Consider the following 27,751-nt stretch of genomic DNA (forward strand, 5'->3'; position numbering starts at 1 on the left):
ATGGCATTTTTGACAGAACTAGAACAAAAAATCATCACAATTTGTATGAAAACACAGAAGACCTCGAATAGCCAAAGCAATCAAGAAAAATTGAGATGGAGGAATCAATCTCCCTGACTTCAGATTATACTACAAAGCTACAGTCATCAAGACAGTATGGTACTGACACAAAAACAGAAATACAGACCAATGGAACAAGATAGAAAGCCCAGAGATAAACCCATGCACATAGGGGTACCTTATCTTTGACAAAGGAGGCAAAAATAAACAATGGAAAAAAGACAGCCTCTTCGATAAGTGGTGCTGGGAAAACTAGACAACTACATGTAAAAGAATGGAACACAAAAATAAACTCAAAATGGATTAAAGGCTTAAATGTAAGGCCAGAAACTATAAAGCTCTTAGGGGAAAACATAGGCAGTACACTCTTTGACATAAATCACAGCAAAATTCTCTCTGACTCACCTCCTAGATTAATGGAAATAAAAACAAAAATAAACAAATAGGACCTAATAAGAAAAGTTTTTGCACAGCAAAGGAAGTTATAAGCAAGATGAAAAGACAACCCTCACAATGAGAGAAAATAATTGCAAATGAAACAACTGACAAAGGATTAATCTCCAAAATGTATACGCAGTTTATTCAGCTCAATATCAGAAAAACAAATAACCCAATCAAAAAAATGAGCAGAAGACCTAAACAGACATTTATCCAAAGAAGACATACAGATGGCCAATAAGCACATGAGAAGATGCTCAACACTGCCCATTATTAGAGAAATGCACATCAAAACTACAATGAGGTATATACCTCACACCAGTCAGTACAGCCATCATCAAAATATCTACAAACAATAAATGCTGGAGAGGATGTGGAGAAAACAGTACCCTCCTACAGTGCTTGTGGGAATCTGACCTGATACAGCCATTATGGAGAACAGTAGGGAGATTTCTTAACAAACTAGGAATAAATCTATCACATGACCCAGCAATCCCACTACTGGGCATATACCTTGATAAAACCACAATTCTAAAGGATACATGTACCTCAATGTTCACTGCAACAATATTCACAATATCTAGGCCATGGAAGCAACCTAGATGTCCATCAACAGATGAATGGATAAAGAAGTTTGGGTACATTTATACAACGCAATATTTCTCAGCCACAAAGTGGAACAAATTTGTGTCAGTTGCACTGAGTTGGATGAATCTAGAGTGAAGTCAGAAAGATAAAAATATTGTATATTAATGCATATATATGGAATCTAGAGGAGAAGGGAATGGCAACCCACTCCAGTATTCTTGCCTGGAGAATCCCATGGACAGAGGAGCCTGGCGGGCTGCAGTCCATGGGATCACAGAGAGTCGGACACGACTGAGTGATTCACACACACACACACACACACACACACACAGAATTTAGAAAAATGGTACTGATGAATCTAGTAGAGAACAGACTTGTGGACACAACAGGGGAAGATGAGGCTGGGACAAACTGAGAAAGTAACATTGACATATATACATGATCATGTGTAAAACAGATAGTGGGAAGTTGCTAACTAACACAGGAAGTCCAGCCCGGTGCTCTTTGATGACCTAGAGAGGTGGGATGGGGATGGGAAGGGAGGCTCAAGAGGGAAGGGATGTATATATAATTATGATGGATTCACACTGTTGTATGGCAGAAACCAACACAGAATTGTAAAGCAATTTTCCACCAATTAAAAAATCAAAAATGAGAGAAAAAAAAACCGAAATGTAGACTTCTTGTGCCACATCCCAGATGTACAGAATCTACATTTTAACATTATCGCCAGATGACTGTGTATGCGTGTTAAAGGTTGAAAACCACTGGGTTAATGATATAACATACTTCAAACACTTAATACAGTGTTGGCATGTTGTAAACACACAATAGATACTACTTGTTATTGTTTTTGCTATCATAATTATTGCTGTTTTCATCCTGAATCATCTTGGGCAAGTATATCACTTAAGAGCCTGAGTTTTCTAATCTGTCAAATGGGAATCATAATAATATACTACTGCCTGAAGACTAGATCATCTTTTAAAGTCTTTTCAAACTCTAGGAGACCCCTATGATTCAAGCATAATCATAAAATGCTAATGGCTAATATCCTAACAGCATTTACTATATGGCAGGTGTTGTTCTTACTGCTTTTTGTCTCCTGTTCATTCATCAACAGTGCTATCAGATAGGTACTATTTTTAATGCTATTTTACAGATGAATAAACTGAAACATGAAGAGATTAAATAATTTGCTCAATAAAACATACAGGAGTAGAATTAGGATTTGAACACTAGCAGCCTGATGTAACCATTTATATATACTCAACCTTGTCACTATTCCATCCCTCAAGCCTGGCCATCAGAGACAGGCAAACGAAACTAGCATCATCAGTGCAATCAGATGTAACATTTGATACATCATTGTCACAACAGGCAACATTCAGACTGTGGGTTCTCAAATCTAGCTGCGTATTATTACTTACAGAGTGGAGATTTTTCAAAATACAGACTTCTAGATTCTCATCCCCAGAGACTCATTTTCAGTACTTTAGAAGTGAGGTCAGGCTTCTTATCCTTTTTCTTTTTTTTTTAAGCTGTTAGAGATTAATCTGATGCAGAGTCAAGATTAAAAATGTGTGGGAATATGCCTAGTGGCCTACAGTCCATTGGGTCGCAAAGAGTTGGACAAGAGTGAGTGACTGAGTACATGGGTTAATAAGCCACCACTTCTGTGTCCAGTATGTGGTAAATCATACTTCTTTCCAAAGCAACTGGAAGGAGTAAGAAGGGAAGAGAAAAAGGTAGGGAAAGAGAGGGAGGGAGAGAGTTTTGTTGGTGATGGAGGTGTGAGCCATTCTCCCTAATTCTACACACATATCCTCATGTCTATGTGGTTACCTTTGCATGTTCTGTAGACAGGAACCATACGTGTCCTGAACCACTGTTGTCTGGGGGATGTTTAAGGGCACTGAGTAGGAGTTATCTTAGTACCACTGAGTGGAGGAATTTATTTCACTTTACCTCCACGAGGGAGCAGAGAAGGCAATGGCACCCCACTCCAGTACTCTTGCCTGGAAAATCCCATGGACGGAGGAGCCTGGTAGGCTGCAGTCCATGGGGTCGCCAAGAGTCGGACACAACTGAGTGACTTCACTTTCACTTTTCACTTTCATGCATTGAAGAAGAAAATGACAACCCACTCCAGTGTTCTTGCCTGGAGAATCCCAGGGACGGGGGAGCCTGGTGGGCTGCCGTCTATGGGGTCTCACAGAGTCGGACATGACTGAAGCAACTTAGCAGCAGCAGCAGCAGCAGCAACAGCTATGAGGGAGAAACTTTTTCAGCCAAAATCAGGTGACTAGAATCCTACACATCACCCAAGTCAACAGCAAGAGGACTACATGACAGCTGGAGGAGAGAGGGGGGACGCAGGACAGTGCTCAGCTGAGAAAGGAAGGATGGAGGGATGCACCTATTAATAAGATCCATAGTTGTATCCAGGCACACAAGTACAGCAGGACATCAGTACTTTCCAGAGCATCCCACACTCAAGCACAGTAACAACTGATACAGCCTAGGCTTGAAACAATCTTTAGTCCTGACATATACAGAGCCAGAGAAAGAGCAATATGGGCCCATCCCAGCAGAGAGCCAGGGTCATTGAAAAGCATGGGCTGTGGATGAAGAAAAGGGGAACTCAGGAGGAGAGATATGCTAACAGAAAAAACTCTCTGAATCACTCACGCAGATGAGGAAAACTAGAAAATGAGATCAAGTTCCACTTTCTGATAGCTTGTAGTTTGTTGTCTATATTAATGCCAAAGTTGATCATTAGTTTTAATTCCAGGGCTTTGGTGTCAATTATTCTCAAAAAATCATTTCATTATCTTTATAAAACCCTTAGTTAAAAAGACCCTCAGAATTATCATACAGATAAATGGACCAAATAAACCCTAGCTGATGTTAGAGTTCTGGTACCCACCTTGATTAAACAGAAACACCTAGAAGACACTGCCTCAGACTTGATTTTGTTCTCAGTGTAACACATTACACAGTCACCACTCTGAGGCTATGGAAAGGTAACAGGTTAGCAAGCAACATGGAAACATCACTCTGCCTGTGACTAGGATATTTTGAATTGAAAAAGATAACATAATACATCAGACTAGAGCAAATCCTAGATTTAAATGGAGTGAAATCAATAGCGAAATTGAGGAAGCATTTAGGTTAAAAATAAATGGATGATCATTTATAAATAAAGCTTTAGTTAATACTTATTCTTAAATAAAATATTACAAACTTTACTTTCATTGTTATTTAACATCGCAGAATTCTTTGGGGATGCACCAACTATGAGGAACTAACCACAGCAGTGAATAATTCATGTGGAATATAAAGCCATAGATAAAAAAGAAGAGCAGTTGATTGGTTTTTTTCCAAGAAACTGCTAATGTAACATTATATTTTATTGAACTGGCCTCAAGAAATAACAGAGGCTGAACATTATTATTGCCAATATTACCTTTCCTTTCCAAGTGCCATATCTTATTCTCTCTTGAGCTGATACATTCTGATTATTTCTGCCTGCTTTAGAGATTTGCTTTTTCTCATGAAAAAAAAATGCTTGACTATAACCTCTCATACTCGAATTTCCTTAAGCTACAACCACTTACTATCAAATTTAAGTAACCTCCCTTATCTTATTAGAATACATTTGTTCATTTCCAACCTACTCCTTCCATTTAATACATGGATCTGTTCTTTGGTGCCTTTTCTCTCTAACTACAAAGGACAAATGTGTCCTTCATTAGTCACAGTCATAGCTACAGCCCCACATCATCCATGGAATCAGGACAGCTGACACAATGTCTGTACAAATATGACTGTGGCAAGACAATGTGTGACTAAAAGACTCCGTGGGTCCAGTTTACATTGGATTAAATGAGGGACCTTGAAAACAGCTGTGATGGAGCAAACAGGCCGTTTAGTGAGGGTTACAGATATGTGGTCTGGTTTGAAAATTTGCCCCTTTTCATTTCCAGAAAAGCTTCAGCAGTTGACACTGCTCTGAGTTTCCTATCAGGCTCATCATTGTTTGTAGAAACTATCTAATTCACCCTGGTATAAAAATTCAAGATGCACCAAGTATTTCTGTTTGTTTTGGGTGTTTTGTTTTATGGCTTGGGGATTTTTTTTTTTTTAGTTTTTTTGTTTTTGGCTATTTGGAGAAAATAAGGTCAGAGTTCCTTATGCCCAACTTTAAACCTGTTAGACTTTTCTTTATCTTTGATAAAATGTCTTATTCTGCTAGCATAGATATGCAAATTGTATTCAAATCTAGCTTTGTGAGTTGTAGAAACTTTCTTGGTTCAACAGGGGCAACTTGGGGTAGAGTTTTGGACAAAGAAAATCATGGCAGGTCCAGTCTCTCCCATTTTTCACTCCCCAACCTCTCATCTTCAACTGTTAAATTTTTTAAAAGAGTTAAATCACAGGTGTCTTGCTTTGCTGTCACAAAAATACCATGAACTGGGTGGCTTAGACAAGAAGCATTTATTTCTCACATTTCTGGAACCTGGGAAGTCCAAGATCAAAGTGCCTCCAGACTTGGCATCTGGTGAGAACCTGCTCACCTGGCTCATAGACAGCAGTCTTCTTTTCATTGTGTCCTCACGTGGAGGAAGGGGCAAGAGCTCTCTAGGCTGTCTTTTATAAGGTCACTGATCCCATTTATGAGGACTCCACCCTCATGAAGTCATCACCTCCAAAAGGCAACACCTCCTAATGCCATCACATTGGGATTAGTATTTTAACATATGAATCTGGGGGATGAAGGGAGACATAAATATTCCATATAGCAGGTAACCAGCGTTGTTAGTGTCAAAAAGTGTTGAGAGATAGCATCAGCAAAATATAATTTATGTAAACCAGCACATCTTACTTCAAGGTTGTTTGTTGAAAAACAGCCAGTCTTGCCCCAGGAGGATTCCTGAGGCTGCACTCAAGCCCCCAATGTCCATATTAGCAGGAAATTATCTCTTGGATCCCTTCATCCCTTCCATGCATGCAGAAATTCCAGGATTGCAGGATGCTAAAAAGTCTAAGGAGGGAACCCTGTTCGCTTCTGTCCTGCTACTTTGCTCCCTTGGGGCCAAACACAGTCCCTTATGGCTGGAGAATTTCACCACAGCTACCCAAGCTGGTCAGCTTAGAGTGAGCAGGCACATGGAGAGCAAATGAAGCAGCGGCTCAAGCCTGGACAGCCTGGAGTGGCTTCCTCTGCCTGATGCTGCTGTTTCTGAAGGTGCTTAAATAGAATCCAAAGTGAAGTGAGCAGCTGATGCTGGCCACTGCAGTGCACTGCCTGCCCAGCCTCTAATGGTTCTTCTAGGTTCCCAGGAGGGGTACTCCAATCACACAGTACTAGGCTCAGTGGATGAGTTCCACACCAACCTTTCTAGGCTTTCAAATGCAGCTCTTAAGATTTCACTCCCCAGCCTTTTCTGAGGCCAGGAGTCCCATTCTGAATGCTGGTTTCCAGGAACCTCAAAGACCTCTCATTCATCCACTGAGCCACTCCTTAGAAATAGAAGCTTCTTATACCTTAGGTCCCAGCCCAGATTCAGATTCTACCATCAAATGAGTAAATAGACAGGAACATCTCACCAATAACTGCTATTCTGAGATCTCTAACTCCTACATCCTAAAGTTTGTTTAGGTAAAAGGTAGTCATCTTCTTCTATGTGTAATGTTTTCTTGAAAAAGTGAATAACAGTTAAATGTGAGAATTTTGAAAGGCTTCCTGGGATTCATTTTGTTGGGCTAAAAATGCATTTTAACTATTTGGGTTTAGTCGCTCAGTCCTGTCCAACTTTTTGCAACCCCATGGACTATAGTCCACCAGGTTCCTCTGTCCATGGAATTCTCCAAGCAACAATACTGGAGTTGGTAGCCATTCCCTTCTTTAGGGGATCTTCCCAACCCAGGGATGGAACCTGGGTCTCCTGCATTACAGGCAGATTCTCTACCATCTGAGCCACCGGGATTACTAGTAGTAAAAGTGGTTGCTTATTATCATGCAGAAATGGGAGCAAAAAATCAGGAAATAGTGGCTTTTCATAAAACAACATCTGGAACTATTTGAGTCTTTAAAATATGACCATGACCATTTGTAGATATGGTAATATAAAAAGAAAAAATTTAAAGTAAATTCGACTTTGAGATACGCAAAAAAACTTTGCAGAGAAAAACTGAATCCCATGTAGATTCAGAAAAAAGAGTGACCTCAGGCTTCTAAGCAACAACAATAGAAGCCAGAGGTAATGTAGAAATGCTTTCTAGTTTTTGAGGAAGATGCTCCAAATTCTATTCTCAATCAAATTCATGTGTTACAGTAGAATAAAGACCCCTTTAGGCATGCAAGGCATAAGTGCCAGGTTAATTTGACATAGCGGAAGTTATTCTAACCAGTTGCTATGGTCTGAATATTAGTGTCCCCTAAATTTATATGTTGAAATCCTAATGCCCAGTGTGATGGTATTAGGAGGGTGGTCCTTTGGAAGGTGAATGGCCCTCATGAATGAGATTAATATATTTTATAAAAGAGACACAAGAAAGCTCCCTTGAACTATGTGAGGACACAGCAAGAAATTGGCACCTGCAACCTTGCTGAGGATCTGCACCAACCGGAGCATGTTGGCTCCCTAATCTTGTATTTCCAGCCTCCAGGACTGTGAGGAATAAACGTCTGTTGGTTTTAAGCCACCCAGTCTATGGTACTCTATTATAGCGGTCCTAACAGACTGAGGGGCTTCCCTGGTGGCTCAAGCAGCAAAGAATCTGCCTGCAATACGGGAGACCTGGGTTCGATCCCCGGGTTGGGAAGATCCCCTGGAAGAGGGCATGGCAACCCACTCCACTCTTCTTGCATGGAGAATCCCCATGGACAGAGGAGCCTGGTGGGCTACAGGTCCATAAGGTCGCAAAGAGTCAGACATGAGTGAGCGACTAAGCATAGCACAGCAGACTGAGAGACCAGTTTAAGCTAAAAGGACTAGTTATGAGATAGAGTCCATAGACTAAAGGGAAGGAAAGGGACTGTGTTTCCAGGAGTGACACCCCAACATCAAGGCAAAGAGCTACCTAGCGAGGGAGTCACTGCTTCTGACTGAAACCACCGAGCCAGGAGGCTGCAGTCACTAGTTCCAGGTCCTGCCTCTGCCTCTGCCACCACTTTGGATCCTCACACTCAGCTGTGCGGCCTCACCCAGACCTGCACCTGTCAAATGGATGCCTCAGGCCCTGCCTCCTTCCCAAGTAATCCAGCTCCAGACCCAGACTCTGGCTCGCACACAGATGCAGCTGACGAGTGTAATCAAAACCACATGTCTGAACAGCTAGGAAATGCCCTTCTTTAAGAATGTGGAATTTATAATGTGGGAAAACTACTAAAACGATGGGAAAAGGGGTGTTCAAAAATGTGGGGCAGTCTGAATAACAGATGACCACTACACCCGACATGAGTTTTTACGTCTTACGGACTCGTTTTTAGGAAGCAACCAGAAAACATTAGTTTCTTCATCAAATAAAGGAGTGAATCAAGAAATAAGGAGATACAGAACTAAGAAACAGGAGCTCTAACACAGGGAGGTGGGCAAGGGAAGTTTCAAGATGATGATAAAGGGAAGGTTTAACCAGCACTCTGCTGTGAGCAGGAAGATGGAGCTAGAATAGGAGGGGGGAGGGGAAGAATCAGGTAGGTCAACTGAAACTATCCAACAACTCTTATCAGAAAACCAGGACAGGCTAAAGAGAGTGGGTGGTGAGGATGGGGCGAGGCTAGAGTATTAACCCTAAGAAAATACAAGGTTATATAAGGCAGGAAATATAATCTTAGCATGCTACAGGTCTTAACTGTGAATACTGCTTGCATGGGCATGATAGTATAAACATTCAGTATTACTAATGGAAGCCGTGATGTAACTATATTAGGAGCTGGAGCAAGACGGGGAAGAGAACTCATTGGAAGGGAAAATACAGTGAGTACCAAGTCCCCATCTTATATATTCATAAACCAAAGATAGTATCTAACATTAAAATATCAAGAAACAGTTACATAAGCATGTTACTCAGAATGTGGAAACAAACACCAGAAGCAACATTTTTTTTTAAAGGTCGAAGCATGTTGCCTTGAGGGAGCAGAAGTTTGGAGAAGAAAGGGTGAAGACTCCTGTTTCCATTATAAGCTTGAAAGCATTGACTTTTAAAGTCACATATATATGCATACATACATAAATACAAATGCACAGTTAGAGATAGGTAGATAGATCGATAAATTAAACTTTAAGAATTAAGTGCATAAGAAAGCATCTCTTGGTGTGCACTGGTAGCCTCTCTGTTCTTACAACTCATACATCTGCCGTCTCTAATTTTCCCCCTTTTCTGGTACACCTGCTCATCCTATAAACCATTCTCTCACCCTGTCAAAATGACAAACTACACTGGCCACTGGCTGCTTCCTGAAAATCAACCAGAGAGAAACTATAGGAACTGGAGGGAAACTTAGATTTGAGGAAGGAATGACTAAAAATAAATAAAACACTAGGAGAAGTCCCTGGGGAGTCTGAAGATTCAGAAAGTGTTATGTGGGGCTGTGGAGGGGTAGGGGTGGGAGGAGAGTTGAGAAAGCCTTCAGTCAGGCAGGGAGGGCGGCTGAGGCGGCTCTGAGAAGAGAGGTGAGAGGGGAGTTTCTGCTCTGCTCTTGCTTCTCCCCAGTGTGGACGGTCACAGCCTGCCAGTCACCACGGAAACTGACAACCACAGCAGGGCCTGCAGGGACCCGGAGGGAACAAGAGACATGCCAAAGCCCTGCAAAAGAAAGGAGGGATGGAAAGGGTGGCCGTGTACTGACCAGCGAGTCTTGGGGAGTCTCCAAATCCCCAGGGCAGGGAGAGTGAACCTATGGAGACTGCTTCTAGAGAGTTTCAGTGAGAAATACAGACTAGAGAAGTTATTTGTAGATGGTGGGCAATTTAGAATTAACACTATCAGTTCTAGGGTCCCTGAGCCTCTCTTCCCTGGATTTAATTCACCTACAGGTACATCAAGTGAAGGCTGAGCTACAGCCATTTCCCAGCACAGAGCCATGTGTAGTAACCAATATTCTCAGGGGAAGAGGAGTTCTTCAGAAGAAATAGCCGTAAAGCCATATAAGGAATACAACTACTACATAAGAAGGACAACAAACTCAACAGTATAAACCATATAAATTATACAGATGGCACCCCACTCCAGTACTCTTGCCTGGAAAATCCCACAGATGGAGGAGCCTGGTAGGCTACAGTCCATGGGGTCGCTAAGAGGCGGACATGACTGAGCGACTTCACTTTCACTTTTCCCTTTCATGCACTGGAGAAGGAAATGGCAACCCACTCCAGTATTCTTGCCTGGAGAATCCCAGGGACGGCGGAGCCTGGTGGGCTGCCGTCTATGGGGTCGCACAGAGTCGGACACGACTGAAGTGACTTAGCAGCAGCAGCATAAGAGGAAATGGACCAAGAAATTAAAATGAAGATGAATACATTAAGAGGCTAAGGCTGATACGCATGTGAAGCAAGAACAAGAAAACATAAGAAAGGACTAAATTGAGTAGTAGGTATGAAATATGTAATAGCCGAAGTGACAAAAGCAATAGATAAGATACATAGCAAGATGGACAAAAGTGATGAATAAATCACTGAGTTGGAAGATCAGATTGAGAACCTCTCCTCGAGGTCAGCAGGAGAGGAGAGAAAGACAAAAAACACCAAAAAGCTAAAAGATACAGGTGGCGGAAGGAAAAAGACCAATGCCTGTGAGTGGTGACTTTGCGCAATGTCAAGTTAGCTAGGCTGAACTCCCTTTCTCCAAGTTCCCTTGCTTGTATATTCCCAGTTATGGGACTATAAGCTAGATCCCCACGAAAAGTTCTAAGGGCCTTGTCACTTACTTGCCAGCTCATGTCAGTGGTGTCAAGAGGCAGTGGAGTCTTCAAAAGCTCCACCTTTCATGGATCACCTTGAGGTTCTCTAAACTAATAGATCAGGTTCTCCTGGATCAGATGAGTGTTTGGCCATTGTGATTAAAGGTCCCAATTTCTGCAAGAAACATATATGATCAAGGTTAGAGGCAACAAGAACTCACATGAATTTCAGTCTGTTCCCAGGTTCCAGCATGTGCTTGTACAAAAGTTCCAACTTGTCCTGCTCACCCACACCTGACTTCCATCTTCCCCTCCCAGTTGTCTGTTCTGTAGTTTTAAAGTTTAGGCACTGGAAGTGAAATGAACATATATGTATATACACATATATACAAATAAATAAATAAATATATATATATATATATATCTTTTAAGTCACTACAGTTAAAAGACAATTAGGCTGAATATAAAATTCTAGGTTCAAATTTATTTTCCTTTAATATTTAAAAAATATTTTTCCCATTTGTCATCTTGTGCTCACTGTTCAATTTGATTATTTTAGCTGATCTCTTCATTATTTCTGGAAGAAAATGTTTTCCTTGGATATATAGACATTGATAAATTTAAGGCAGTAATAGCATAAGTAAACATGAATAAGTACCTTAAAAGCTGCTACTTTTGAACAAAAATAGAATAATTTTTTGGGCCAGTAGAAAATGCAACAAATTTAAATATAAGACATGGTGGGAGAAATAATTCCTAATATAAAAGAAATTACAATAAATTTAAGTGGATTTAACTAACAAAGAAAAATATTTTCTGATGGTATTAAGAAATAAAAACAAAATCCAAAAATATGTCCTATTTGAGAAAAATTCTGAAAACCAAAAGACACAAAAAGGTTGAGAATGAAAGAATTCAAGACAAGGGAAAAAACCCAAAACCATGAAAGAAGGCTAGAATAGCAATCATAATAGCTGATTTTAAAAAGCTTAAGGTAAAAGGTAAACAAAAAATAGAGTGTAGAGATAACCATCACAAACATATATGAACCCAGTAATAGGTCACAATAACTTGACATGTAGAGAGAAACAGATAAACAGAGCATTTAAAACCAAATTATCAAAAATGTATTAAGCAAAAAAAACTTAAGCAGATCTTTATCTAAACAGTATAATTAGTGGGCTTATACTATTAAGTATATTGTTGAGATCTTTGATATGTATGTTCAGTGGTATGCTATGTATAATATATATGCTTTGATATATATGCTATAATAGTTCATGCAACAAATAGCAAACACACATTTTTTAGAACCATACACATGTTTAAACTAATAGATCAGGTGTACAGAAAGTCTCAATAAACTTGCCAGGAAAAATACCATACAGATGAATTAACATTAGAAATTAATAACAGGAAAAAAATTTTAATGTCCTATATTTTGAAAATATCATATTATTAAATATAGGTTAAAAAATTAAATTACAGTCAAAATGAGAGACTATCTAGAATTGAATGAACATGAAAACACAAAATGTGTGGGACATACCTAAAGCAGTGTTAGAAGGAACATTTATACCTTTAAATACGCTTATCAGGAAACAATAAAAGTTGAAAAGAAATATGGTAAACATTCAACTCAGGAAGTTATAAGAAAGAACATCAAAGCAAGCCCAAAGAAGACAAAGGATATAAGAGAGGGAAAGAAACAATATAATGACTTTTTAGTAGAGGAAATTAATAAAATTAAAGTTCTACTTTGAAAAAGCTACCAAGATAAACCTCTGACAAGACTGATCAAGAGGAAAAGGAGACAACAAAAGTAAATAAAACACAGATCAAAATGAAGATGGGGAAATAACTGCAGATTTAAAAAAACTAACAGATAAAATGGATAAATTCCTAGAAAACATAGGATGCCACACTGGTATGAGAATAAAAAGGGAATTTAAAATAGACTTACAAGGACCAAAGAAATTTAATTGGTAGTTAAACTACATTCCAAATTGCTCTAGGCTGGATGCTTTTAAAATAGATTCTATCAAACCATTAAAAACACAATTCCTATGTTATAGAAGTCGTTCCAGAAAATGCAAAAAAGAAAGAATAATTCTCAGGTCATTTTCTAAAGCTAATCTATCTCATTTCCCTTAGAGCCTCTGGCTTTTAAGCCCCAGTTTGGAAAGTTTTCCCCTCTCTCATGTTATAGAGGAATTCATTTGTGTCTGGCCTAGTACTTGCATGGTTTCGTCTTATTTTTACATTTGTGTTTCTGATCCATTTGGAATTTATTCTGGTATATACTGTAAATAACGAATCAAATTTTCTCTTTCCCCATATGGCTACACAGAGTGGTGTGCTGGAGCTGGCTTATGCCAGCTCACAAGAGCTGATTTTTTTTAATTTTCAGGAATTTCATGAGCTGATTGCTAAAGACAGCCATTAATACAAAATAAATTATACAAATGTACAATGAAATAAATCATGTTAAAAGCAACGCTAATAAATATTCAAAACTCAATCACTTTCTAATTATTTTAGTACATTTTACTATTATCAAGGTTCTTGGGGCAGTTTTTGTCTGCGGGGTCTATATGGTGGTAAGACTACAGAATGGCATGCTGCTCTCCTCAAACTGGCATTAATCACCATATCAATACCATGAAATTGGCTAGGGTAGAAATATTCACATCACGAAACTTGGCTGTTCTAAAATCAGGGCTTAATTTATTGCTTTGTTGACCGTATACTATGGAGGTCACTATGGCCAGTAGGCCAAATTCAACCTAAAGTTTACTGAATCACAGCTAAGTTTTTTTTTTTTGACATACTGTTTATCACTGCTTTTGTGCTATAATGGCCAAGGTGATTAGCTGCAATAGACACCATTTAACCCCAAAAACCTAAAGTATTTCCTATCTCACCCTTAGAGAAAGTTTGCTGACCTCTGGCCTAAGGACTTAAGAAAATAATGGAGAAAATATCAACAATGTAGATTCATCTTTACAGTGCATCTTGTCTGTATCTGTTACATTGTGAATAGCACAAAAAATTGAGAGATAATCTTCCAATATTTGAAAACTATTATCCAATTCAACAAAGAAGTCACTCATGTCCTTGACAAATAAGTCAAGATTCAACACTGTCATTTCACTTTCAGCTTATTCATTAATGCGAATGAAAATACATACATACATTCAGATGAGAGCTACCTTTATCAATTACAACCATAAGTTTGTCATGGATAAGAATCTGGCAAAAATCAAAGAAAGCATTCTGTGAGAATCAATTACTTATATAGAGCTTACAATAGAGAATACTGTAATACTGTATATTTTATTACAGTTAGTAAATTACTTACTAAATATTCTTTATATCAGTAAAATAGTATACATAGTGGTGGTTTAGCTGTTCAGTCGTGTCCGACTCTTTACAACTCCTTATACTGTAGCCTGCCAGACTCCTCTGTCCATGGGATTTCCACACAAGAACACTGAAGTGCGTTGCCAGTTCCTTCTCCAAGGGAACTTCCCAACCCAGGGATTAAACCCGAGTTTCCTGCTTGGCAGGTGGATTCTTTACCACTGAACCACCTGGGAAGCCCTAATAATACATATATATACAAATATAAGTGTATGCATATATATATGTATGTGTGTGTGTGTATACACATATATAGACACAGGTATATGTGTGTATATTAAACATTTGTTAGCACAACCCTGGTGATATAGCATCTCACTTTTACTTATTAAAAAGTTTATATCTCTAATTTAAAGTGAGCACAATGAAACCATTACTTGTGATTTTCATCCAGAACTATAAAGCAAGGAACAATGTTTTAATAGTTTGGTCAACTGAGTTCCATTGACAAATAAATAATATGCTGAATTTTCTTCAGTGTGTTAATATTTCTGTAAGTAAATCACAATCTTCTATTATTAAAAATACTTATTTTTAAAAATGCATCTTCTTACTGATTTGAGATATTTCCTTTATTGTACACTAAATTTCCATTTGCAGTTTAGTCTATTTCTCATTACTCTCTTTGCCCTACTTATCTGTCTATTCATGTGTCAATACCAAACTATCTTAATTATAAAGGGTTTGTGATTTGGTGTAATGTAACCACTAATCTTCCCATTCTCTTACACAACTGCTGTTGTGTTTAAGATGTCTTAACCATTCTTGCTTGTATGTTCCTTCAGATAAGTTTTCTAATCAACTTTTATTGCTCCAGAAGGGAAAAATCCGATTATACTATTACTAGGAATTTCATAAATTTATAAATTAAAATAGAGAAAACATATTTTTAATGATATTGATTTTATCCAAGAACAAGGCTCATTTTTCCATTTATTGAAATCAATTTTTGTAACTTTCTGGTTTGTTTTCCTCATGTAGGCTCTGGATACTTCTAATTAAGTTTTACCTTGGCACTTCTTTTTTTAAAATCATAAAAGAAATCTTCTCCACCATTACATTTTGTAATTGGTTTTTGTTTCTATTATGAAGGTTATTGATTTTGAATATTAATTTTATAAGCTGTTATATTACTAAATTATTTTACTTGAGGTCATTTCTTATTAATTCTTTGGATTTTTCACATATACAATCATGTTATCTGAAAATAGAGTTCAAATTTTTCATTTCCAATGATTACATCCCCCAATTATTTCCTCTTGTTTAATTAAAATAGGTAGGAGCTTCAAAAAAATGTTACATAGGAGTTGTATAAAACCTATCTAGTACCTGACTTTAGTGTTAGTGTCTTCTCATTAAGTAACATGCAAGATTAGGAGCTGAATTATATATGTATATTTTATCAACTGAGAAAGCATAATGAGTTGAATAATGCCCCCCTAAAAAATATCAAGTACTATTCTTTAGAATCTGTAAATGTTACCTTATATGACAAAAACTTGCAAATATAAATAAATTAAGGATTTTGAGATAAAGAGATTATGCTGAATTATATGTGGAGGATCTAAATATATCCTTCTGAGAGGGAGGCAGAGGGAGATTTGATATATACAAGAGAGAAAGAATGTAACCATGGTGGCAGAGATTGGAGTGATAAGCCAAGAAATACCAACAGAAAGTGAAAGAGGCAAGGAACAGATTTTCCCCTAGAATTTCCAGAGGGCGTCTGGCCCTGCCCACACCTTGATTTTGGTACAGTGTCACTGATTTTAGGTATCTCCATAACTGCAAAAGAATACATTCTGTTGTTTCAAGCCACCAAATATCATAACTTTTCAGATAGCTCAGTATCACTGCCAGATATGACATCAACTTACATATTTTAACTGACAAAATCATAAGACATACTACAAAATATAAAAGATAAAGTACTATTCATAGTTTAAAACTATATAGTACCTAGGAATTAATTTAGAAGAGATCGCCATGGAGAAAAAATAAAGGTTCAATGAAAGAATGTACAGATGATCTGAATAATGGAGAGATAATTCAAATTCTTGAATTAACATTATAAAGATAATAATTATCCTCAAATTGATCTACATATTCAAAGCAATACCAATCAAAATGCCATTTGCATTTTTTCAAGAATTGAGTCTAAAAATTCTATAGAAGAACAAATGTACACAAATAGCTAAACAACGAAAAAGAAGACTTGAGGGAAACCCACCATACCAGGCTTCACCATAAAATAAAGTCATTACCAAAAAAGAAAAGTATAGCCTTCACTGACTACAGTGGAAGTGACAAATAGATTCAAGGGATTAGATCTGATAGACAGAGTGCCTGAAGAACTATGCACAGAGGTTTGTGACATTGTACACAAAGAAGTGATCAAGATCATTCCCAATAAAAAGAAATGCAAAGAGGCAAATGGCTGTCTGAGGAGGGCTTACAAATAGCTCTGAAAAGAAGAGAAGAGAAAGGCAAAGGAGAAAAGGAAAGATATACCCATTTGAATGCAGAGTTCCAAAGAATAGCTCAGAGACACAAGAAAGCCTTCCTCAGTGATCAGTGCAAAGAAATAGAGGAAAACAATAGAATGGGAAAGACTAGAGATCTCTTCAAGAAAATTAGAGATACCAAGGGGACATTTCATGTAAAGATGGGCACCATAAAGGACAGAAATGATATGGACCTAACAGAAGCAGAAGATACTAAGAAGAGGTGGCAAGAATACACAGAAGAACTATACAGAAAGATCTTAATGACCCAGATAACTATGATGGTGTGATCACTCACCTAGAGCCAGACATCCTGGAATACAAAGTCAAGTGGGCCTTAAGAAGCATCACTAAAAACAAAGCTAGTGGAAGTGATGGAACTCCAGTTGAGCTATTTCAAATCCTACAAGAGGATGCTATGAAAGTGCTGCACTCAATATGACAGCAAATTTGGAAAACTCAGCAGTGGCCACAGGACTGGAAAGGTCACTTTTCATTCCAATCCCAAAGAAAAGTGAAAGTGAAGTCGCTCAGCCGTGTCTGACTCTTTGCAACCCCATGGACTGTAGCCTACCAGGCTTCTCCCTCCACAGGATTTTCCAGGCAAGAATACTGGAGCGGGTTGCCATTTCCTTCTCCAGATCTTCCCAACCCAGGGATTGAGCCCGGGTCTCCTGCATCGTAGGCAGACGCTTTACTGTCTGAGCCACCAGAAAAGTCCATTAATCCCAAAGAAAGGCAATGCCAAAGAATGCTCAAACTACCACACAATTGCACTCATCTCACACACTAGCAAAGTAATGCTCAAAATTCTCCAAGCCACGCTTCAACAGTACGTGAACTGTGAACTTCCAGGTGTTCAATCTGGATGTAGGAAAGGCAGAGGAACCAGAGATCAAATTGCCAACATCCACTGGATCATCGAAAAAGTGAGAGTTCCAAAAAAACATCTACTTCTGCTTTATTGACTGTGCCAAAGCCTTTGACTGTGTGGATCACAACATACTGTGGAAAATTCTTGAAGAGATGAGAATACCAGACCACCTGACCTACCTCCTGAGAAATCTGTATGCAGGTCAAGAGGCAGCAGTTAGAACTGGACATGGAACAACAGACTGGTTCCAAATAGGGAAAGGAGCATGTCAAGGCTGTATATTGTCATTCTGCTTATTTAACTTATATGCAGAGTACATCACGAGAAATGCTGGGCTGGATGAAGCACAAGCTGGAATCAAGACTGCAGGGAGAAATATCAATAGTCTCAGATATGCAGATGACACCACACTTATGGCAGAAAGCCAAGAAGAACTAAAGAGCCTCTTGATGAAAGTGAAAGAGAAGAGTAAAAAGGTTGGCTTAAAGCTCAACATTCAGAAAACTAAGATCTTGGCATCCAGTCCCATCACTTCATGGCAAATACATGGTGAAACAATGGAAACAGTGACAGACTTTATTTTGGGGGGCTCTAAAATCACTGCAGATGGTGATTACAGCCATGAAATTTAAAGATGCTTGCTCCTTGGAAGAAAAGCTATGACCAACTTAGATAGCATATTAAAAAGCAGAGACATTACTTTGCCAACAAAGGCCCATCTAGTCAAAGCTTTGGTTTTTCCAGGAGTCATGTAAGGATGTGAGAGTTGGACTATAAAGAAAGCTGAGTGTCAAAGAATTGATGCTTTTGAACTGTGGTGTTGGAGAAGACTCTTGAGAGTCCCTTGGAATGCAAGGAGATTCAACCACTACATCCTAAAGGAAATCAGTCCTGAATATTCATTGGAAGGACCAATGCTGAAACTCCAATACTTTGGCCACCTGATGCGAAGAGTTGACTCATTGGAAAAGACCCTGATGCTGGGAAGGATTGGGGGCAGGAGGAGAAGGGGATGACAGAGGATGAGATGGTTGGATGGCATCACCAACTCAACGGACATGAGTTTGAGCAATCTCTGGGAGTTGGTGATGGACATGGAAGCCTGGCGTGCTGCAGTCCATGGGGTCGCAAAGAGTCGGACACAAGTGAGTGACTGAACTGAACTGAAACAATGAACCCCAGTGAATTTTACGCATTACACTGGAATAGTTTCCTCTGTGCGAAGAGGGAAAAAGGAGTAAGGATCTGCATAAAAGTTCTTTTTTAAGTTCAAAAAAAACTAAATTAAACAGCAGCTTTATGTGAACCAATGGTAATGACATGGCATAAATTTAGAAGTGTGGTTAATTAAAATCTCTGCACCTGAGCTCCAACTAAAGATAAAGGATAGAAATGGCAAGGACCTAACAGAAGCAGAAGAGACTAAGAAGAGGTGGCAAGAATATACAGAAAAACTATACAAAAAAAAAAGATTTTAATGACCTGGATAACCATGATGGTATGGTTACTCACCAAGAGCCAGGCATCCTGGAGTGTGAAGTCAAGTGGGTCTTAGGAAGCATTACTACAAAGCTAGTAGGTGACGGAACTCAGGCTGAACTATTTCAAACTCTAAAAGATGATGCTGTTAAAGTGCTGCATTCAGTATGCCAGCAAATTTGGAAAACTCAGCAGTGGCCACAGGACTAGAAAAGGTCAGTTTTCATTCCAATCCAAAATACAGGCATAGTTGAAGAATGTTCAAACTACTATACAATTACACTCATTTCACATGCTAGCTAGGTAGTGTTCAAAATCCTTCAAGCTAGGCTTCAACAGTATGTGAACCGAGAACTTCCAGAAGTTCAAGCTGGATTTAGAAAAGGCAGAAAAAACAGAGATCAAATTGCCACATCCATTGGATCATAGAGAAAGCAAGGGACTTCCACAGAAACATCTACTTCTGCTTCATTGAATTACACTAAACCCTTTGACTGTGTGGATCACAACTGTGGAAAATTCTTAAAGAGATGGGAATACCAGACCATCTTACCTGTAACCTGAGAAACCTGACTGTAGGTCAAGAAGCAACAGTCAGAACCAAACATGGAACAACAAACTGGTTCAAAATTGGATAAGGAGTTCATCAAGGCTGTATATTGTCACCCTGCTTATTTAACTTATATGTGGGCTGGATGAATCACAAGCTGGAATCAAGATTGCCAGGAGATATATAAACAACCTCAGATATGTAGATGATGCCACTCTAATGGGAGAAACTAAAGAGGAACTAAAGAGCCTCTTGATGATGGTGAAGAAAGAGAGTGAAAAAGCTGGCTTAAAACTCAACATTCAAAAAACAAAGATCATGGCATCTGGTCCCATCACTTCATGGCAAATAGATGGGGAAAAAGTGAAACAGTGACAGATTTTATTTTCTTGGGCTTCAAAATCCCTGAGGACAGTGACTGTAGCCATGAAATTAGAAGACAGTTGCTTCTTGGAAGGAAAGCTAAGACAAACCTAGACAGTGTATTATAAAGCAAAGACATCACTTTGCCAACAAAGTTCTACATAGTCAAGGCTATGTTCTTTCCATGAGTCAGGAACAGGTGTGAGAGTTGGACCATAAAAAGGGCTGAGTGCTTTCGAACTGGAGAAGACTCTTGAGAGTCCCTTGGACTGCAAGGAGTTCAAACCAGTCAATCCTAAAGGAAATCAACCCTCAATATTCATTGGAAGGACTGATACTAAAGCTGAAGTGCTAATACTTTGGCCACCTGATGTGAAGAACTGACTCACTGGAAAAGACCCTGATGCTGGGAAAGATTGAAGGCAGGAGGAGAAGGGGACGACAGAGGATGAGATGGTTGGATGGCATCACCGACTCAATGGACATGACTTTGAGCAAACTTCAGTTGATAGTGAAGGACAGAGAAGCCTGATGTGCTGCCATTCATGAGGTTGCAAAGAGTCAGACACAACCTAGTGAGTGAACAACAAGACAGAATGACAGACAGTAGATGATGATGATGATAAAAATAGAAGAAACAATTTGCTTTCCCATTACGGCCTTTGAAATAGAAGTACTACCACCATCACCCCAGAGTTTCATTCCCAACCCATTTAACCTTAGTCTTATGTGTAATTTTGAAGCTCTTTTATACAAAAACAGCTAATAAGGTCTTTTATTTCAGAATATAAATACTACCATTCAATCTTCCACCCTCATCTCAGTAAGTCCTCTCCTACTTTCTACACCTTGTGCTGCAATTTCTGATGTCTCCCCTGCTCACTAAAGAATAGAGGAAGGGTCTCCTTGAGAGACTTGAGAGAATAGGGGATCTCTTTACCTAGTGGGGAGAGAGCATCGTTGGGGGAAAGAACAGCATGTGCAAATGTGTGGTGACAGATAGGACTCATATGGGAAACTACATTTAGACTATTGCGAACCCTGGTCTGACTGCAATCTACAGTGAGAAACATGAGCTCCAGGAGACATTTCCCTCAGCGTTTGGTCCAATCAGTTTATGAATGATTGTAAGAGAGGCGAAGGAATTTGAATTTGCACCTGAGGCAAACAGAGTCATTGAGGAATGTTAAACAAGACAAGGAGTGACTTGATTGGATTTGTATTTAGAATGATCACTCTGAGACCAATGTGGAGAAAAAGGGGTGGGGGGCTTAAAGGGGGGGAGCCAGTTAGAAGTATGTTGTCATCCTCCATGCTAGAGCATTCATGAACTTAACAAAAGACCTCGGTAGCCTGACTCTGTTAGTGGATTAGGCATCTAACTGTAAATTCAGAGGACTAGATAAAATGGTTTCCCCACGTCCCTCCCAAGTCTATGATTTTCAAATCTTGCTTGTTTTATATTCAATCAGAGAACTGAGTGATGAAGCATAAGCAGAGAAATTTTCAAATTTGTGCTCAACATGCAGAATTCACATTTAGCAGACAGGAGGCATTAAAGGCTATACATGATGCTGATTGCCTAGAAAACTCTCTGTGATCAAGCACACTTTACAATTAATGATACATTTATTTGATTCAGGTAAGATCGGCTGTTTGAAAAAGTTTTAGTGTTTAAAATTGTATGGGAAAACTCTGTTGAATTTAATGCTGAATATTCTAAACAGGGGCAGAAATATTTTAACTTCACTAGAGTCACTTCTGCATCTCCCATCCTAAATAAGATTGGATTTGATAGGAAAATCTAGGGCATTGCCATGACAGTTATCAGGCTTAGTCTTAGCTCCACTTAGGCTTTATATAGCTCCAATCAGACAAAAAGCAGAGGGCTGTAAGTGGCAGAAATGGGTGCTCACCTCTGCCTCCCTTTATCAGAGTTTGGACTCCAACATTAGCGAAATATGAGATTAAGCCTGCATTCAATCCTGGCTGTGTGTTAGAATCACTGGAGAGTCTTTTACAAATTCCTTGTGCCTGGGCCCCATCCCCAGAGTTTCTTGTTTAATTGATCTGGAGTGAGAAGGCTTTTAAAGTTTCCTAGGTGACTTTCACGTGCAACCAGAATCAAAAACCACTGCACCAGGTAATTACTGCAGCAATTCTCAAGATACCGCCCAGGGATGTCTGGAAGTTGGGAATATCTTCCAAGCGGCTGGCAGTCTGAATTCTTGTGTGTTTGGGTTATTTTTACGGTTTACCCAGAAAAATAACAGAAGCATCACGTTAAAAATAAAGAGGTTCTATCATTGGTGTCCCATCTAAAGGGCACCAGTGTCTTCATGAATCTAGCTTGGTAGTTTTACAGAATTTTTTTTAACGAAGCAAGGGCAAGTAGGAGGAAAGTGAGGGGAAAGAGGAAATGCAGAGATCACTAAGAGGGTCCTCACACAAAGTCTGAGAACCTCTGAGTTTAAGGAGCTGGGTCCAGTGCAAGGAAACAGCAGTTGTGCAGGACATTACCTGCTTCCCATCATGCCTTTGGGGAATTTTTAGCTCCATCATAATTATAGTCTTCTACATAAGAAGACTGTGATACAAAATTGCCAGATTGTTTTTTTTTAAGCATTGTGGATAATACTGTCAAGTGACCTATCGAGGTCTCGGTCTCTCTCTCTCTCTCTTAAGAAAAAGCCCCAAATCAATAGAGGGCTTTTACCGCATCTTTAAAGTTTCACAAATAGGTCTTAGAAATCATCCGGCATCTTGTGGCTTCCATAGCTGGACAAACTCTTAGATCTTAGCCTGCTGAACTGTTCCTTTTTCAGAAACACATCGTCCAAACTTTTTCTGATAACCTTGCTTTTAACTGTTGTTAAAAGCAGCTAAATCTGATATGAAGTCAATGTCATTTCCTCGAAGATTTATTAATAACATCTTTCTGGGCTTGAAATACTGAACAAGCAATGCTTTGGCCTCATCTGAGTCCTACAAATGTATTTTTCACTCAACAAATTCAATTTTAATAAGAGACCCATTTTACTGAACAATAGCATTGATAGGTAAGTGAGAATATACACACCTCATCTTGTGATGGAAGCCCAGTATCTTGCTCTTGATCATGTTCTATATATGAAGTACAGATAATTTGAACTGTAGCCAGTTCCCTTCTATTTCCCCACTGCTACAGACTGAGAAGAGGGCAGCAGAGGATGAGATGGTTGGATGGCATCTCCGATTCAATGGACTTGAACTTGGGTGAACTCCGGGGGAGCTAGTGAGGGACAGGGAGGCCTGGTGTGCTGCAGTCCACGCAGCAGCAAAGAGTCAGACATGACTGAGTGACTGAACAACAGACTGAATGTTTGTGTTCCTCTCATATTCATATGTTGAAACTTAATTCCCAGTGTGGTAGTATTTGGAGGTGGAGTCCTCAGGAACTGGATTAGTGACTTTACATCTATGAACCAGCAAGCAGGACCACACCAGAAACTAAATCTGCCAGGACCTTGCTCTTGGCCTTTCCAGCCTCCAGAACTGTGGGAAATAAATTTCTGCTGTTTATAAGCCACTCAATTTATGGGATTCTGTTACAGCAGCCTGAACTGACTCAGACACCATTTATCAACCCAGAACCTCTTTTTTTCTTTCCAAGTAGACTGAGTTCTATATGGATGTAATTAAAGTCCCTCCCAAGGGTTCCTCTGGGACCCTTCACAATAACTGTTCATCCCTTTAGAGTGATGTCAACATTACCAGGGATATCAACAGTCGATTGCTTGGGATGGCTACATTCTCACAGGAGATGTGGTGAAGAACTCAAAGGCTTTTTGAAATTGATAGACCTAGGAGTCTTATTTATGGTATTTTTCCTTTTCTATCATTGTAAAATATTATTATTATATAAAGAAGCAATTATAATTTGTTTTCTAGCACTGCCACAACATCGTACCACAAACTAGGTGGCTTAGAACAACTGCAATTTATTGTCCACAGTTCTGAAGGTCAGAAGTCTGAAATTAAGGTGGCAGACAGGGCCCTGTCCCCCCTGAAACCTGTAGGGGAATCCCTCCTCGCCTCTTTCTAGCTTCTGCTGGTTTGCCACCAATCTTTGGTATTCCTTGGCTTGCAGCCACATAACTCCAATCTCGACCTTCATTGTCACATGCTGTTCTCACTATGCACCACTGTCTTCACAAGGCCATCTTCTTACAAGGACACTAGTCATGGCTTTATCTTAACTAATTACATCTGTGACAACACTATTCCCAAATAGGCTGACATTCTGAGGCATTAGGGGTTATGAGTTAACCTATCTTTTCAGGGGACACAATTCAATCCATAGTAATATTTGACCAGATTATTTACAGTTTTTTAAAAATTCAGATTTTTACATTTAAAGAAATCAATTTATTAACTTCTGCATGCCAAGATAAGTTTTGATGAAGCTGTTTCATTTCTCATGCTCACAAAAGACCAAAAGGTGAAGTGAATCTGCAACGAAAACAGAGATCCTTGATGAAAAGAATATGCCTTTGGAACTATTTCTCTATAATTTATCTTCTTTTTTTCAATTAAAGCAAAAAGAGAAAAATGGGAGGAAATCTCTCTTGGTTACTTTTTACCAGATTTTACTGAAAGTTTATTGAAAACCTTGACTTATATTGGAGAGGAGAATGTTTTAGGGAATAGGCAAAGTGCTCATCTTTATTACTGTGAAACATGAGAATCTAAAAAGACTAAGGGGAAAAGCCACTCTAATTTTTGAAAGCTAGCTATTTTTTTTGTATGCAGTGTTTATGACAGCTTGAATCAGAAAAGATCTTGATAACACAAAATGTCATTCCTCAAGGTTTTTTATTGGTAAAAATGACCCACATTTTTTCTATGCCATTGAATGGAATTTTTTCCTTCAATCTATTGAACAAAAAACAAAACAAAACAAAAAAAGAGTATCCCTAGCAAGGATCTAATGTCATGAAACTGAAGAGGAAAAGTTCAGATTTCTTCTTTCACGTGAGCTTATAGTAAAAATACTTCTGATTAAAGATAGAGTCATAAATAGGTAGGTAGATAAATAGCAAAACTCTAAATAGTATTTTACTTTTCCATTACTGCTGTGACAAAGTAAAGAACTACCCATGCAAGCCAGGAAGATAGAGTATCAAAGTCCTTACTTCAAAGAATACTAAGGCTTGGTTGGGCCTAGGGATAGAATGTCCTCATGCACACTGCCCCAGCCCTAGGTGAGTGTGGTCAGGCTCAGGCCTTGCAGTGACAGGTCTAACTCAAACAGCTGTAAGACAAAAGACTTCAACTAATTAAACATGATTGGACAAAGTGGCTCAACAATGTCCCCATGATTCAGCTCTCTCACACCTTCTTTTCGCTCTGCTTTCTTTTGCATTGTCTTGACTCTCTGCATGGAGACACTTGACAAAATGACTCAGCTTCAAGTTCAACAGAAAGGCAGCACTGGAATACTTATCCATCTTGAACTGTAGCCATTGGGATGAAAGCCCTTACTGGGTAGCCTGAGGTCAATGACTATTCCAAAATAAGGAGGTTGGATCAGTATTACATGAACTCCAAAGATTATGTGGGGGAAAGACCGTGCCCTACACACAATCAAGAGCTGTTGCTTGGGGCTCAGAGACTGGATGGACAAGAACAACCAATGTCCAAAACAGAAATACAGATCAGTGAAACAGTATAGAAAGCCCAGAAATAATCTCACACACCTATGGTCACCTAATCTACGACAAAGGAGGCAAGAATATACAATAGAGAAAACACAGTCTCTTCAATAAGTGGTCCTGGGAAAACTGGACAGCTACATGTAAAAGGATGAAACACCATACACAAAAATAAATTCAAAATGGATTAAAGACCTAAATGTAAGTCCAAATACTGTAAAACTCTTAGAGGAAAAAACAGGCAGAAATCTGACACAAATCTCAGCAAGATCTTGTTTGACCCATCTCCCAAAGTAATGAAAATAAAAACAAAACTAAACAAACAGTACCGAATTAAACTTAAAAGCTTTTGCACAGCAAAGGAGGCCATAAACAAGATGAAAAGACAACTCTCAGAATGGGAGAAAATATTTGCAAACAAAGCAATGGACAAGGGATTAATCTCCAAAATATACAAACAGCTCTTGCAGTTCAGTATCAAAAAACCAACAACCCAATCAAAAAAAAAGCAGAAGACTTAAATAGGCATTTCTCCAAAGAAGACATACAGATAGCCAACAAACACATGAAAAGATTCTCAAATCACTAGTTATTAGAGAAATGCAAAGCAAAACTACAATGAGGTATTACCTCACACCGTTCAGAAGGGCTATCAGCAAAAAATCTACAAACAATAAATGCTGGAGAAGGTATGGAGAAAAGGGAATCCTCTTAAACTTCTGGTGGAAATGTAAATTGATACAGCCATTATGGAGAACAATACAGAAGTTCCTTAAAAATCTAAAAATAGAAATACCATATGACCCAGCAATCCCACTCACAGGCAAATACCTGGAGAAAATCATAATTCAAAAAGATACATGCATCCCAATGTTCATTGCAGCACTGTTTACAATAGCCAGGACATGGAAGCAACCTACATGTCAATCAACAGAGGAATGGCTAAAGAAGATGTGGTACATATATATAATGAAATATTACTCATCTGTAAAAAAAGGAATGAAATTGTGCCATTTGCAGAGATGTGGATGGACCTAGAGACTCATACAGAGTGACATAAGTCAGAAAGAGAAAAACAAAAACTGTGTAATATAGTTAATATGTGTAATCTAGAAAAATGGTACAGGTGAACTTATTTGCAAAGCAGAAATAGAGACACAGATATAGAGAACAAACCTATGGGTACCAAGGGAGGAAGAGAATGAATTAGGGATGAATTAGGAGATTGGGATTGACATACATACACTGTGCTGTGCTGTGCCGAGTCGCGCAGTCATGTCAGACTCTTTGCGACCCCATGGACTATAGCCTGCCAGGCTCCTCTGTCCATGGAGATTCTCGAGGCAAGAATACTGCTGTGGGTTGCCATGCCCTTCTCCATATATACACTAATATGTACAAAACAGATAACTAATAAGAACCTACTACAGAGCTCAGGGAACTCTACTCAGTGCTCTATGGTGACCTAAATGGGAAGGACGTCCAAAAAAGAGGGAATATATGAATACATATAGCTGATTTATTTTGCTGTACAGCAGCAACTAACACAACATTGTAAAGCAACTATACACCAATAAAAATTAATTTTAAAAAACCCTGAGGATAAAGAATCCAGAAGAAGATGAGGTCTACTTAGGGAAATGAACTGGACCTTAAGTTTCTTTTCAAAGTGGTGATAATCACACCATTACATTTTACTTTTTCTGTGGTCTATCAGAAGTGGTATATCAAACCGTAACTACTCTAATGGTACAATGTGGATGAACCTCAAAAACATTATACAGTTGATCCCCCAGAGTCAAAAATCCATGTATAACGTCAAAGTCAGCCCTCTGTATCCACAGTTCCACATATGGGGACTCAACCAACTTC

The 27,751-nt window shown here is 38.9% G+C and overlaps 1 protein-coding gene across 2 annotated transcripts in view; it reads right to left on the reverse strand.

Moving 5' to 3' along the window:
• Nucleotides 1-27,751, reverse strand: part of MEGF10 (multiple EGF like domains 10) — a 536,959-nt gene that overhangs the window by 263,778 nt on the left and 245,430 nt on the right. For both annotated transcript variants that reach the window (XM_081504085.1, XM_081504088.1), the window contains one exon: nucleotides 11,021-11,168. The gene's annotated coding sequence lies outside the window, so the exon portion shown is untranslated. The remainder of the gene's footprint in view (nucleotides 1-11,020; nucleotides 11,169-27,751) is intronic.

The sequence above is a fragment of the Giraffa tippelskirchi genome, chromosome 6 (genome assembly GCF_054371585.1).
Source record: "Giraffa tippelskirchi isolate mGirTip1 chromosome 6, T2T-mGirTip1v1.2.pri, whole genome shotgun sequence".
Taxonomy (NCBI): domain Eukaryota; kingdom Metazoa; phylum Chordata; class Mammalia; order Artiodactyla; family Giraffidae; genus Giraffa; species Giraffa tippelskirchi.